Source organism: Colletes latitarsis, unplaced genomic scaffold, assembly GCF_051014445.1.
Source record: "Colletes latitarsis isolate SP2378_abdomen unplaced genomic scaffold, iyColLati1 scaffold0002, whole genome shotgun sequence".
Taxonomy (NCBI): domain Eukaryota; kingdom Metazoa; phylum Arthropoda; class Insecta; order Hymenoptera; family Colletidae; genus Colletes; species Colletes latitarsis.
The window spans coordinates 39,708,188-39,720,128 of record NW_027488365.1 but is presented as its reverse complement, the minus strand read 5'-3'; the positions used below and the strand labels follow the sequence as shown (position 1 = coordinate 39,720,128).

At 47.1% G+C, this 11,941-nt stretch overlaps 1 pseudogene; it reads left to right on the top strand.

The window, feature by feature from the left end:
• Positions 1–9,339: 9,339 nt before the first annotated feature.
• LOC143350574 (uncharacterized) lies at positions 9,340–11,686 on the top strand (annotated as a pseudogene).
• The last annotated feature ends 255 nt before the right edge of the window (positions 11,687–11,941 follow it).

Sequence of the window (11,941 nt, the reverse complement as noted above, 5' to 3'; positions counted from 1 at the left end):
TGCATACTTACTAGCTTACTGCTCGCTTACTAGTTTACTGCTTGCTTACTAGCATACTGCTTTGTTATTAGCTTACTTCTTGCTTGCAAGCTTACTCCTCGCTTACTAGCGTGCTGCTTGCATTCCAGCTTACTGCTTGCTTACTTGCATACTGCTTTCTATGTAGCCAGCTGCTTTCTTACTAGCTTGCTTCTTGTTTTCTAGCTTACTGCTTGCTTACTGGCCCACTGGTTTCATACTGGCTAATTGCTGTCCTACTAGCCTGCTGCTAGCTTACTAGTTTACTTGTTGCTTACTAGCTTACTGCTTGCTTACTAGCGTACTGCTTGCTTACTAACATACAGTTTTGTTACTAGCTTACTGCTTGATTTCAAGCTTAATGTTTGCTTACTAGCTTACTGCTTGCTTCTTTGCTTACTGCATACTTACTAGCTTACTGCTCGCTTACTAGTTTACTGCTTGCTAACTAGCATATTGCTTTGTTATTAGCTTACTTCTTGCTTGCAAGCTTACTCCTCGCTTACTAGCGTGCTGCTTGCATTCCAGCTTACTGCTTGCTTACTTGCATACTGCTTTCTATGTAGCCAGCTGCTTTCTTACTAGCTTGCTTCTTGTTTTCTAGCTTACTGCTTGCTTACTGGCCCACTGGTTTCATACTGGCTAATTGCTGTCCTACTAGCCTGCTGCTAGCTTTCTAGTTTACTTGTTGCTTACTAGCTTACTGCTTGCTTACTAGCGTACTGCTTGCTTACTAACATACAGTTTTGTTACTAGCTTACTGCTTGCTTGCAAGCTTACTCCTTTCTTACTAGCGTGCTGCTTGCATTCCAGCTTTCTGCTTGCTTACTGGCTTCCTCCACGCTTACAAGCACACGTCTTGCATACTAAATTACAGCTTGCTGACAAGCGAATTGCTTTCCTACCAGCTTACTGCTTGCTTACTAGCTTACTGGTGGCTTACCAAGTTACTACTTCCTTACTACCTACCTGCTTTCTTACTAGCTTACTGCTTGCATACTAGCTTACCGCTTACATACTGTTGCGTCGGGGTGGGGCTTTTTTCCAGAAACTCATGTTAACACAACAATTATTCAACGTGACCCAACTGTTAACGCAATCTATGAACTTTATTGACAATCCTTTTAAATACGTTCGTTCGTCAGGAGATCTATCGTAGTTCTCCTCTTCAAATCGTTGCCGGTTTCTCAGCAACCGGAAGGCACGGGATTTTGCATCCGCTCGTTCGCAGGGGTAGCTTCACATCGTTGCGGAACAGCCATCACGTTGCCGCAACGATGCATCTTCAATCCGTCGCAACACTGCTCCCCCTCTTCAAAACGCGGACGTCCCGACCGCGGCAGATTCAGCTCAAACTGGCAACTTCAATACGAGCCTCTAACCTCCGAATCTGCCTCGAATTTCCAACACATCTGTCTGTAAAGTAGATAAGCTAATAGATCGAACATTTACTTGAGTGGCCTTTATCAGACAGACAGCGCCTTGACATTCGTCCTTCGTTCCAAGGAAAACCACTCAAAAACCTTGAGCAAGACGCCGGTGTAACCTTCGGAATACTTCGTCTGAACTCAGACTTCTTCGCGGATGAGGAAATCCCGACTGCTCCTCGCCCTTCCCCTTGAATTCTTGCGGCTTGCGCGCTTCTTTCTTGAGGGCTTCCTGGATGCGGATTCCCCCCAGCCTCACGAGAGAATTTCCCATGGGATGTTCCCCAATCTCCAAGGAGAATTTCCTCGAAGATCGGTTGTGGAACATACCACAATTCCGCCGTCCTACCGTCTGTGCCCCACTCCGCTATTAGAGTCGAGCATGACTGGCGGGGCGACCCTCCCCGGGGAGAATCGCACTTCCCCGGCCGTTCTGACCTGCGGAAATGGAGAGTCCTCCGCGGCCGGTAAGAAAACCCGATCCTCGCCTTCTGCGATGAAACGTCCTCTTCTTGGGCGAAGATGTCGACCATCTTCCTCGATCCTCACCTCGCAGTATCTTCGCAGGGGGCCTCTCGTAAATCGTACCGAGCCAGTCGATTCACATGCTCAACCCTTGGTTTGGACTTCGGGGAACGGACTATACGGAAACCCAACTCATCCAGCCAATTCTTCATATCGCCTTCTTGTCGTCACCTTCAGCAAAGACCTTGGCATGCCCCGCCGAGCGCCATCCCTCCAGAAGGTACTCCGGCGAGCCCTATCCCTCCAAAGGGGTGCTCCTTTTCCCTTCTTAAAATGTCCTTCCATCGCAGACAGCCGACCATGACGACGATTTATTTTCCAGATCATCTCGGCGATTCCTTCAACGCTCAATAATTATTCCGTGCAACGGGATGGAAGAAGACAAAATCGAAGTTTCTCCCTCTACACCGCCTTCTTCTGGTTCTTTTTGGGGCAGTTCCACCGCATGTGTCCCGTTCACCTGCAGCTCCAACATTCCATGGGTCTTTCGCTTTCAGTCTCCTTTTCCGGTGTATCCTCTTCTTCGTCCGGATATCTCCTCTTTCGAGACTCTCCCTCCGGAAAAGAAAAAGATTTGAATGACCGTTCGGGCCAAATGTACGGCGTCGATACTGCCTCGACGGCTTCAATTTCGAGAGCCCTCACGATGGCGGCTCGCAACGAAATGTAACTGCCGAGTCGCAAGGTCCGCTTCATCTCTTCATTGACCAGCGCATCAATGAATTGAGAGGCCGCGAGCTTGTCTCTGACTTCTGCCGGACAATCGCCGAAGGCAGCCTGTGCCAGCCTCTCAATCTCTGCTGACAAATCGGAGATGGACTCCCCACTCCGTTGTTTATAATTTTGGAACTTTACGTAATTTAAATTAGCGAAATTTTTCATTCCATAACGGAATTCCAAAGCCGAAATCAACGCGGTATAATCGAAGCGTCTTTCAACGGGGTAAGACGTCAAAATGCTTCGAGCCGGCCCCTCCAACGATGAGACCAAGGCCAACGCCTTCCTTGGTCCATTCTAACCATTCGCCTCCGCAACGGTCTCGAATTGAATCGTGTACTCCTCCCAACAAGATTTTCCATCAAACCCAGAGGGTTTCAGAGTGTAACCCAAATCGGAAACACTCTGATTTACCCTTTTCCCACTTTGAGGGACCGACTGTGAGGCTGAAAGGCCCGCGAGCCTGTCAGAAGTAACAGGCTCGCGCTCCCTATCGCGGACCGTGGCTCCCGAAAGCCGTTCTAATATTCGCTCAACATTTGAGGATAGGACCTGATACTGGTCTTCGACAGCTCCGATCCTCTCCTCGACGGCAGCGTCTCTGGCCGAAGCAGCAGCCCTCTCCATTGTCCGCCTATCTTCAGCTCGCTCCCGTTCATCAACAAATAAGCGTTGCTGCTCCTGGAACTGCGTTGAGATGATCCGCTGCAGTCCTTCTAAGAGCACCTCCAACGACGAAAAAGTCTCCGCCTTGGCAGCAGAACGAGTCGTAATCCCGCTTCTGACACCACTGTTGCACCGGGGCGGTGCGTTTTTCCAGAAACTCATGTTAACACAACAAATATTCAACGTAACCCAACTGTTAACGCAAACTATGAACTTTATTGACAATCCTTTTAAATACGTTCGTTCGTCACGAGATCTATCGTAGTTCTCCTCTTCAAATCGTTGCCGGTTTCTCAGCAACCGGAAGGCACCGGATTTCGCATCCGCTCGTTCGCAGGGGCAGCTTCACATCGTTGCGGAACAGCCATCACGTTGCCGCAACGATGCATCTTCAATCCGTCGCAACAATACTATCCTACTGCTTGGTTACTAGCATACTGCTTCCTCACTAGCTTCCTAGTCGCTTACTGGCTCAGTGCATGCTTACTAACTTACTGCTAGCTTACTCGCTTACTGCTTGCTTACTAGCTTGCTGCTTGCTTTCCAGCTTACTGCATGCCTACCTGCTTACTGCTTTCTTACAAACTCACTGATTCCTTACTAACCTAATGCTTCCTTACTAGCTTGCTGCTTACTTTCTAGCTTCCTGCATACTTACTAGCATACTGCTTTCTTACTAGCTTCCTGCTCGCTTACTAGCTCAGTGCTTGCTCACTAGATTACTGCTAGCTTACTCGCTTACTGCTTGCTTACTAGCTTGCTGCTTACTTTCCAGCTTACTGCATGCTTACTAGCATAATGCTTCCCTACTAGCTAACAGCTTTCTCACTACCTTCCAACTTTCTTCCTAACATACTATTTTCTTACTACCTTACTGCTTTCTTACCAGCCTAATGCTTTCTTACTAGCTCAGTGCTTGCTTACTAGCTACCTGCTCGCTTACTAGCTCACTGCTTTGTTACTAACTTACTGCTTTGTTACTAGCTTACTGCCTTCTTACTAGCTCACTGCCTGCTTACTAGCTTACTGCATGCTTACCTGCTTACTGCTTGCTTACTAGATTGCTGCTTACTTTCCAGCTTACTGCATGCTTACTAGCATAATGCTTCCTTACTAGCTAACAGCTTTCTCACTACATTCCAACTTTCTTCCTAACATACTATTTTCTTACTAAGTTACTGCTTTCTTACCAGCCTAATGCTTTCTTACTAGCTCAGTGCTTGCTTACTAGCTACCTGCTCGCATCCTAGCTCACTGTTTTGTTACTAACTTACTGCTTTGTTACTAGTTTACTGCCTTCTTACTAGCTCACTGCTTGCTTACTAGCTTACTGCATGCTTACCTGCTTACTGCTTGCTTACTAGATTGCTGCTTTGTTAGTACCTCACTGCTTCCTTACTAGCCTAATGCTCCCTTACTAGCTTCCAGCTTGCTTGCTAGTTTATTGCTTTGTAACTAACGTTCGACTTTCTAATTAGCTTAATGCTTGCTTACTAGCTTACTGTCTGCACGCCAGCTTATTGCATTCTTACTAGCCTAATGCTTCCTCACTACATTCCTGCTTGTAATAGCTTACAGCTTTGTTACTAACTTACTGCGTTGATACTATCATACTGCTTCCTTACGAGCTCACAGCTTGCTAACTAGCTTACAGCTCGCATAAAAACTTTCTGCTTTCCCACTAACTTTCAGTTTTCTTACTAGCTTACTGATTGCTCACTAACTAACTGCTTCATTACTACCTTCCTGCTTTCTTCCTAAATTACTGCTTTCTGATTAACTTACTGCTTCTTTACTAACTTACTGCTCTCTTACAAGCCTAATGCTTCCTTACTAGCTGCCACCTTGCTTACTAGCTTAATGCTTTGTTACAAGCTTTCTGCTTTCTTACTAACTTAAAGTTTGCTAATTTGCTTACTGCTTCCTTACTAGCTTACTGCATGCTATTAGCATGCTGCTTGCTTTCAAGCTTACGGTTTGCTTTACTAGCCTGCTGCTTGCTTTCTAGCTTACTGCTTGCTTACTCGCTTGCTGCTTGCTTACTAGCTAGCTCCTTGCTCGATAGCTGACTGCGTGCTTACTAGCATAATGCTTTCTTACTAACATACTGCTTGCTTACTAGCTTACAGCTTGCTTACTACCTAACTGCTTCCTTACTAGCCTGCCGCTTTCTTACTAGCATATTGCTTCCTTATTAGCTTCCCCCTCGCTTACTAGATCACTGTTTGCTTATCAGCTTGCTGCTAGCTTACTAGTTTACTGCTTGCTTTCTAGCTAACTGCTTTCTTACTAGCCTGCTGCTTGCTTTCTACCTTACTGCTTACTTACTAATATACTGCTCCTTCCTTCCTTACCGCTTCCTTTCTAGTCTGCTGCTTGTTACTAGCTTAGTTGTTACTTTCTGGCTTACTGGTTGCTTACTAGGATACCACATGCTTACTCGGTAAATGCTTTCTTACTAGCCAGCTGCTTGCATTCTAGCTTACTGTTTGCTTACTAGCTAACTGCTTCCTTACCTGATTACTGCTCCCTTACTAGCTCGCTGCATGCTTACCAGCTTCCTGCGTGCTTACTGGCATGCTGCTTCCTTAGTAGCTTCCTAATCGCTTAGTAGCTCACTGCTAGCATACTAGCTTACTGCATGCTTACTACCTTACTACTTTTTTTTTTTTTTTTTTTTTTTTTTTTTTGTCGTGGGGAAAATCTTCGAAAGACTCCCTCCCACCTCCTTGGGGAGAGGTGGGAGGGGTGTGTGGGATTCCCCGCGCCCGTACAACGACAGGCGCGGGACCTACCCACTAAAAACCCCACGGTGACCCTTCGGCACGCTTTGGGAGGATACCGGGAATCGCTCGAAGCATTCTTCCGGTATCCTCCCCGTGCCCGCGCTTCCGCGCCCATCCCCCGGGGGGACAATCGTTCCCCCCAGTAGACACACTGCCTCATAGCGGCGGGTCGGGGCCACTCCATCCCGCTGCTATCCGTCCCGGGGCCGCGTTTAGTGGCGGCTGCGAGCCCCAACTCGCAACCGCCCGCGACCCCGTTTCCACCCCTCGGCGGCCGGGCGTTCATGGCCGCACCAAACCGCCGAGGGTGCCTCCCCTTGCGTCGGACCGGTAGGGGGAGGCACTCCTACCCCCAACCGGTCCGACCCGGCGCCGCCTGGCGGGAGGAGGGTCCCCTCAGGACCCCCCTCCCAGCCTAGGTCATCCGCCACGCCGAGGCGGCCGCCCGCGCCGCCTCGCGACCGGGCGACGACCTCGGGCCACCGCACGAGCGCGAGCTTCAGCGCGCCGCTGAAGCTCGCGCTCCCTCCCCGCGGCCTCCTTCTGCAACATTACGTTCTCGCAGAAGGAGGCCACGGCCCTCCACTTCTCCTCGCTGCCCAGCATGGCGCGCACCACGCCCGGCAGCGAGACATCCCGCCCAACGACGCCGACCAGGACACGGCGCTCCCCCTCCCACGCGGGGCATACCTCCAGGGTATGATCCGCCGTGTCCTGCTCAGCGTCGCAGTGGCAGCAACGCGCCGTCGGCTCCTTCCCTATCCGGCACAGGTATCTTCCGAAGCTGCCATGCCCGGAAAATACCTGTGCCAGCCGGTAGGTGAGGCTGCCATGGCCTCTGTCCAGCCACTCCTTCAGGAGTGGCCGAACAGCCCCGACAGTCCGGTGCCCCGCGGTTGGCAGAGCCAGCCGCTCCTGCCACGCGAGCAACACGGACTGCCGGGCCTGGCGCTTCAAATCGCCCCAAGCAGGTTCCTGCCCGCCCGGGACCGCCCCCACCCCCGCGCGCCGGTCGACGCGGTGCCGGTACATCACCGCGTGCGACCGCGCGAGCAGGTCCATGGGCGGCATCCCCGCTAGAACCGTCGCCGCCTCATGTGACATGGTCCGATACCCGCGGACGACCCTGAGCGCCATGCGCCTCTGCACCCGACGCAGCATAGTCATGCTGCGCCGGGAGGCAGCCAGGTCGTCCGCCCAGACGGGGGCCCCGTATAGGGCCACCGACTGGACCATTGCCACATAGAGGCGACGAACTCGGCCCGCCGGGCCCCCCAGGTTGGGCAGGATCCGGCCCAGAGCCGCAACCATCCTTTCCAACCGGGGGACCAGGCTACTACCTTACTACTTGCTTACTAGCTAACGTCTTTCTTACAAGCTTACTGCTTGCATACTAGCTTTCTGGTTACTTACTGTCTTACTGCTTGCCTACTAGCATACTGCTTCCTTACCAGCATCCTGCTTGCTTACTAGCTTACTGCTTGCTTACTAGCTTACAGCTTGCTCAATAGCCAACTGCTTTATTACTAGCCTTCTTCTTGCTTTCTAGCTTACCTCTCGCCTACTAGCATACTGCTTCCTCACTAGCTTCTTCCTGGCGTACTAGCTCACTGCCTGGTTACTAGTTAACTGCTTTCTTCATAGCCTGCTGCTTGCTCACTATCTTAGTGGTTGCTTATTAGCTTACTGCTTGCTTACTGGCTCACTGCTTGCTTACTACCTTTCTGCTTCCTTCCTATCTTACTGATATCTTACTAGCTATCTATTTTCTTGCTAGCCTGCAGCTTGCTTACTAGCTTACTTGTTGCTTATTAGCCTGCTGCTTGCTTACTAGCTTACTTGTTGTTTACAAGCTTGCTGCTTGCTTACTAGCTTACTGGTTGCTTACTAGCTTACTACTTGCTTACTAGCATTATGCTTCCTTGCTAGCTCCCTGCTCGCTTACTTGGTCACTGCTTGCTTATTACCTTAATGCTTGCTTCCTAGCTCTCTGCTTGCTCAATAGCTAACTGCTTTCTTAATAGATTGCTGCTGGCTTTCTAGCTTACTGCTTGCTTGCTAGCCTACTGCTCTCTTACTAGCCGAATGCTTCCTTACTATCTTGCTGGTTGATTACTAGCTTACTGCTTGCTTACTAGCATACTGCTTGCTTTCTAGCTTCCTCCTCGCTTACTAGCTCACTGCTTGCTTACAAGTTTCCTGGTTGCTTACTAGATTATTGCTTGCGTACTAGCATACTGCTTCCTTACTAGCATATGTTTTAAGAAATATATATATATATATATATATATATATATATAGTGGGGGCTGTGTTGCGCCCGTCGGGCGTGGGTGGAGGGGGAGGGGGCGGGGAGTCTGGGTGGGTGGTCGATAAATATTACCGACGATGGGTAATTAGTATCTACAGTCGGTAATTTGTATCTATTGTTGGTAATTAGTATCATCGATCGGTAATTGGTATTAACGGTTGGTAATTGCCAGAGGTGCGTTGCAGTCGAGAATCAACCTAGTTTTGATCAATATTTTAGAGGATAACGCCGGTTAGGTCTGGGAAATCATGACATCAATTTATAAGTTCTGTACATAATATATTTGAATAGTAATGTTCAATGAAATAAAGGAAAGGAAGATGGGTAAGTAAATGGAGAAATAATAGTATTCCTACTTATATATTGTTACATATAAGAATATGGCGTTGCAGTCGAGAATCATAGAGAGAATTATGCTGTGTCGATAGAAATTGATGAGGGGAGAAAGAGGAAGATGGGTTAGTAAATGTAGAAATAATAGGATTCCTACTTGTATATGTCAGTTTTTTCAAGCGTTCCGATTTAACATCGCAGCGTATCGCGCGATTACGCGTAATTTGTCTCCTCTGGAGCAGCCGTGCGGGATAGTGTTATTTGACGACTCGAAGAATGCACGAACGCAATACAATACTTTGGAAACGTCGAATCTTAAAATTATGCGAGGAGAGAAGGAGGAGGATAGGATGGGTAAATAAAATTGGAGAAAAGAATATATGTTTTGAGAAATATATACAATATATATATATATATATATATAACAATACATATATATATATATATATATATATATATATGTATTGTTACAAAGAAACGAAAAAAATTTAATATAATAATATACGGGCGCGCCGTACAATTTAACATTTGCTGTGAGCAGCGTCGACAATATCGTTCATGGCACATGCCAACAGTTCGCAATCGACAAGTGATTCATCATCGAAATATTCGCTGTCGCGTATAATTTTAGCGGTGTGATACTGATCTACAGTTTCATCAACGACATCATGACGTTGTAACACGGTGACAAAATTTGTAAATTTCCTATGGACAAGATGCGTATTTTCGAAAAGCTGCGAATACATGTGGTCGACACAGTGCTCAAGATTAAATAAAAACCTCAAAGTTTCTAATTTGAAATATAAAGACTTATTATGTAGCGACATCTTCATAATTCGCGAATTATACATTATACAAAAATCTACCACCAATTCACCAATCCATAGCGGTGTCGATCCATAAAATTGTGCATTTTTTTCGATGTCTGCACGTTTTTCCATTAGCGTTTTCCATGTTGGAAGATGCAACAACGATTGATTCCCACGATTGTCGCCAAGAACAATTTCCACCAGTGGTATAGATTGCATGCTAATTCCAATTTCCAGATATTTATACGATCCAGGCGTTAGAGCATGTCTTCTAACCATGATGTACGTGATGGTTGACGCGATCTAAGAGTCCGATCATGAAAATTACCGTTTATCAGGAAAACACTAATAAATAATGATGACAAGGTATAAAAATGAAATCTTAGATGTTAGATGTGTTCTTCCTGCGTGGCGATTCATCATCTTGCATGATCGGAACGTAATAATTCGTAACACCGGTACTGCACATTTTTTCGAAGCAGTGTGTGTGTGTGTGTGTGTGTGTGTGTGTGTATCGAAAGTCACTGAGAGGCTGCAGAGCGATTAATGTAATAACGTGCGAGAGGCTGGTTTAAATAGAGGTGCATAGTACCACCTCAATCATCTACCCCTCCTCTTATTCCTCATTTATGTTCTTTGAAATGTGAATACAATATAATACTTTTTGAGAAACTTCATATGCATGAGTCATAAAATTATGCTGTGTTGACGAATACTGCATCGATTGATTTGGAGTTGGCACACTCAAGGATCAAAGTCTCGACACGTGTTTGAGATGTCATCATTTTTTTTTTGCGATGCAAAAGTAATACAATACTTTTGGAAACGTTGTAGGCACGTGTAAATCATAGAAAGAATTATGCTGTGTCGACAGAAATTGTATCGAACGTATAAAAACGCCTTCTAAACTGCAAAAAGTCACAAATCGTTGCAGCGTGTTGTGTGGAAAAAGACGCTACATATACATTCCATTTACAATCATGGGAGAATTCGCGCAAGTAACCCGCCAATTGTTAGATCAATCTGCACGATTGATTTCAGAGGAAGAATACCTCGCGTGGGAAGAACGGTGTAACGAGTGCATCAAATCTTTGGAAGAACATAGCCGAATGAAACGTCCTCGATTATCGATCGTTGTTCGGCAATCATTGGTTGCGCAAATCGCACAACTCGAGGGATTGAAATATTTACTGCGTGGACGTTTCGTACGTGAAGGCGCTGGACATTCGAGCACAAGACTTTTGTGGCGCGAAATAGACACTGCGTTCGATAGCCGCGTATTAACTGGTGTCGTGCTAAATTCAAACTATATCGAGCCGTACAACTTCCTCCAAGATGCAGCAACCATTGTGCTGGAGCATGTTCGGAACACTTTGAGGAAACATCGAAACCTCAAAGTGAACATAGTGTTCAACAGCGAATTTGTGGCAGGTGACAAGCATGCTTGTAAAAGCATCAACACCCGAAACTGTGAACTCTTCCACACATCGGATCTGCAGGAGTGGTACCAGCGATGAGTCGTCGAACCCACCCTAGCATCGCTAGAAGAGTTCCAGGAACACGACAGCGGATGGGCATTGACGAGAATCATGAATCTGACCGTCAACGTCAATAAGTACAATCCGCTGCGCGCGGGTTGCCACATTAAGTTGCCGCAAGAATTGTCGCTGAAGAAGGCAACGATTAGCGTACAATCCCAGGACAACGCCTGTTTCGCGTGGGAAGTGGTCGCCGCTCTCCATCCAGCTAAAAAATATCCTGAACGCCCAAGTTCATACCCCGACTATGCATCTGTGCTAAATGTTCAGGGCATTGAGTTCGCAATGTCTCTGGAGCATATCGGGAAGTTTGAACGGCTGAACGATATCTCCATCAACGTCTACAGCTTCGAAGAGAAGATGAAGAAGGGGCCAACAGTCTTCCCGTTGCACCTCACTAGTCAGAAGAGGGATAGGCATGTAAACTAGCTCTACACGCCGAATCAAGAGCACGGTGATGTAGGGCACTTTGCATGTATTAAGGACTTGTCCAGGCTGGTGGGCATGCAGCTGAGCAGGCACAAAGCCAAGAAATTCATCTGCGATCGGTATGTATAAAAACTTATGAAATGTAAAAAAAAAAAAAAAAAAATGAAATATATGTGAAATTAAAATAAAATTTTTTGTTCATGTTCAAAAGACGTCCTTGAACGACGCAAAGAAAAAGAAACGCTCCAAGAAGGATATCGAGGAGCTGAAAAAACGAATGCGGTGTGGAGTCTGCAAAGAAAAAGGCCACTGGGCACGTGAATGTCCAAAAAATCAAGCCGGAAAATCATCGGGCAGTTCAGCGAGAAATGCGCCAGCGTTGGT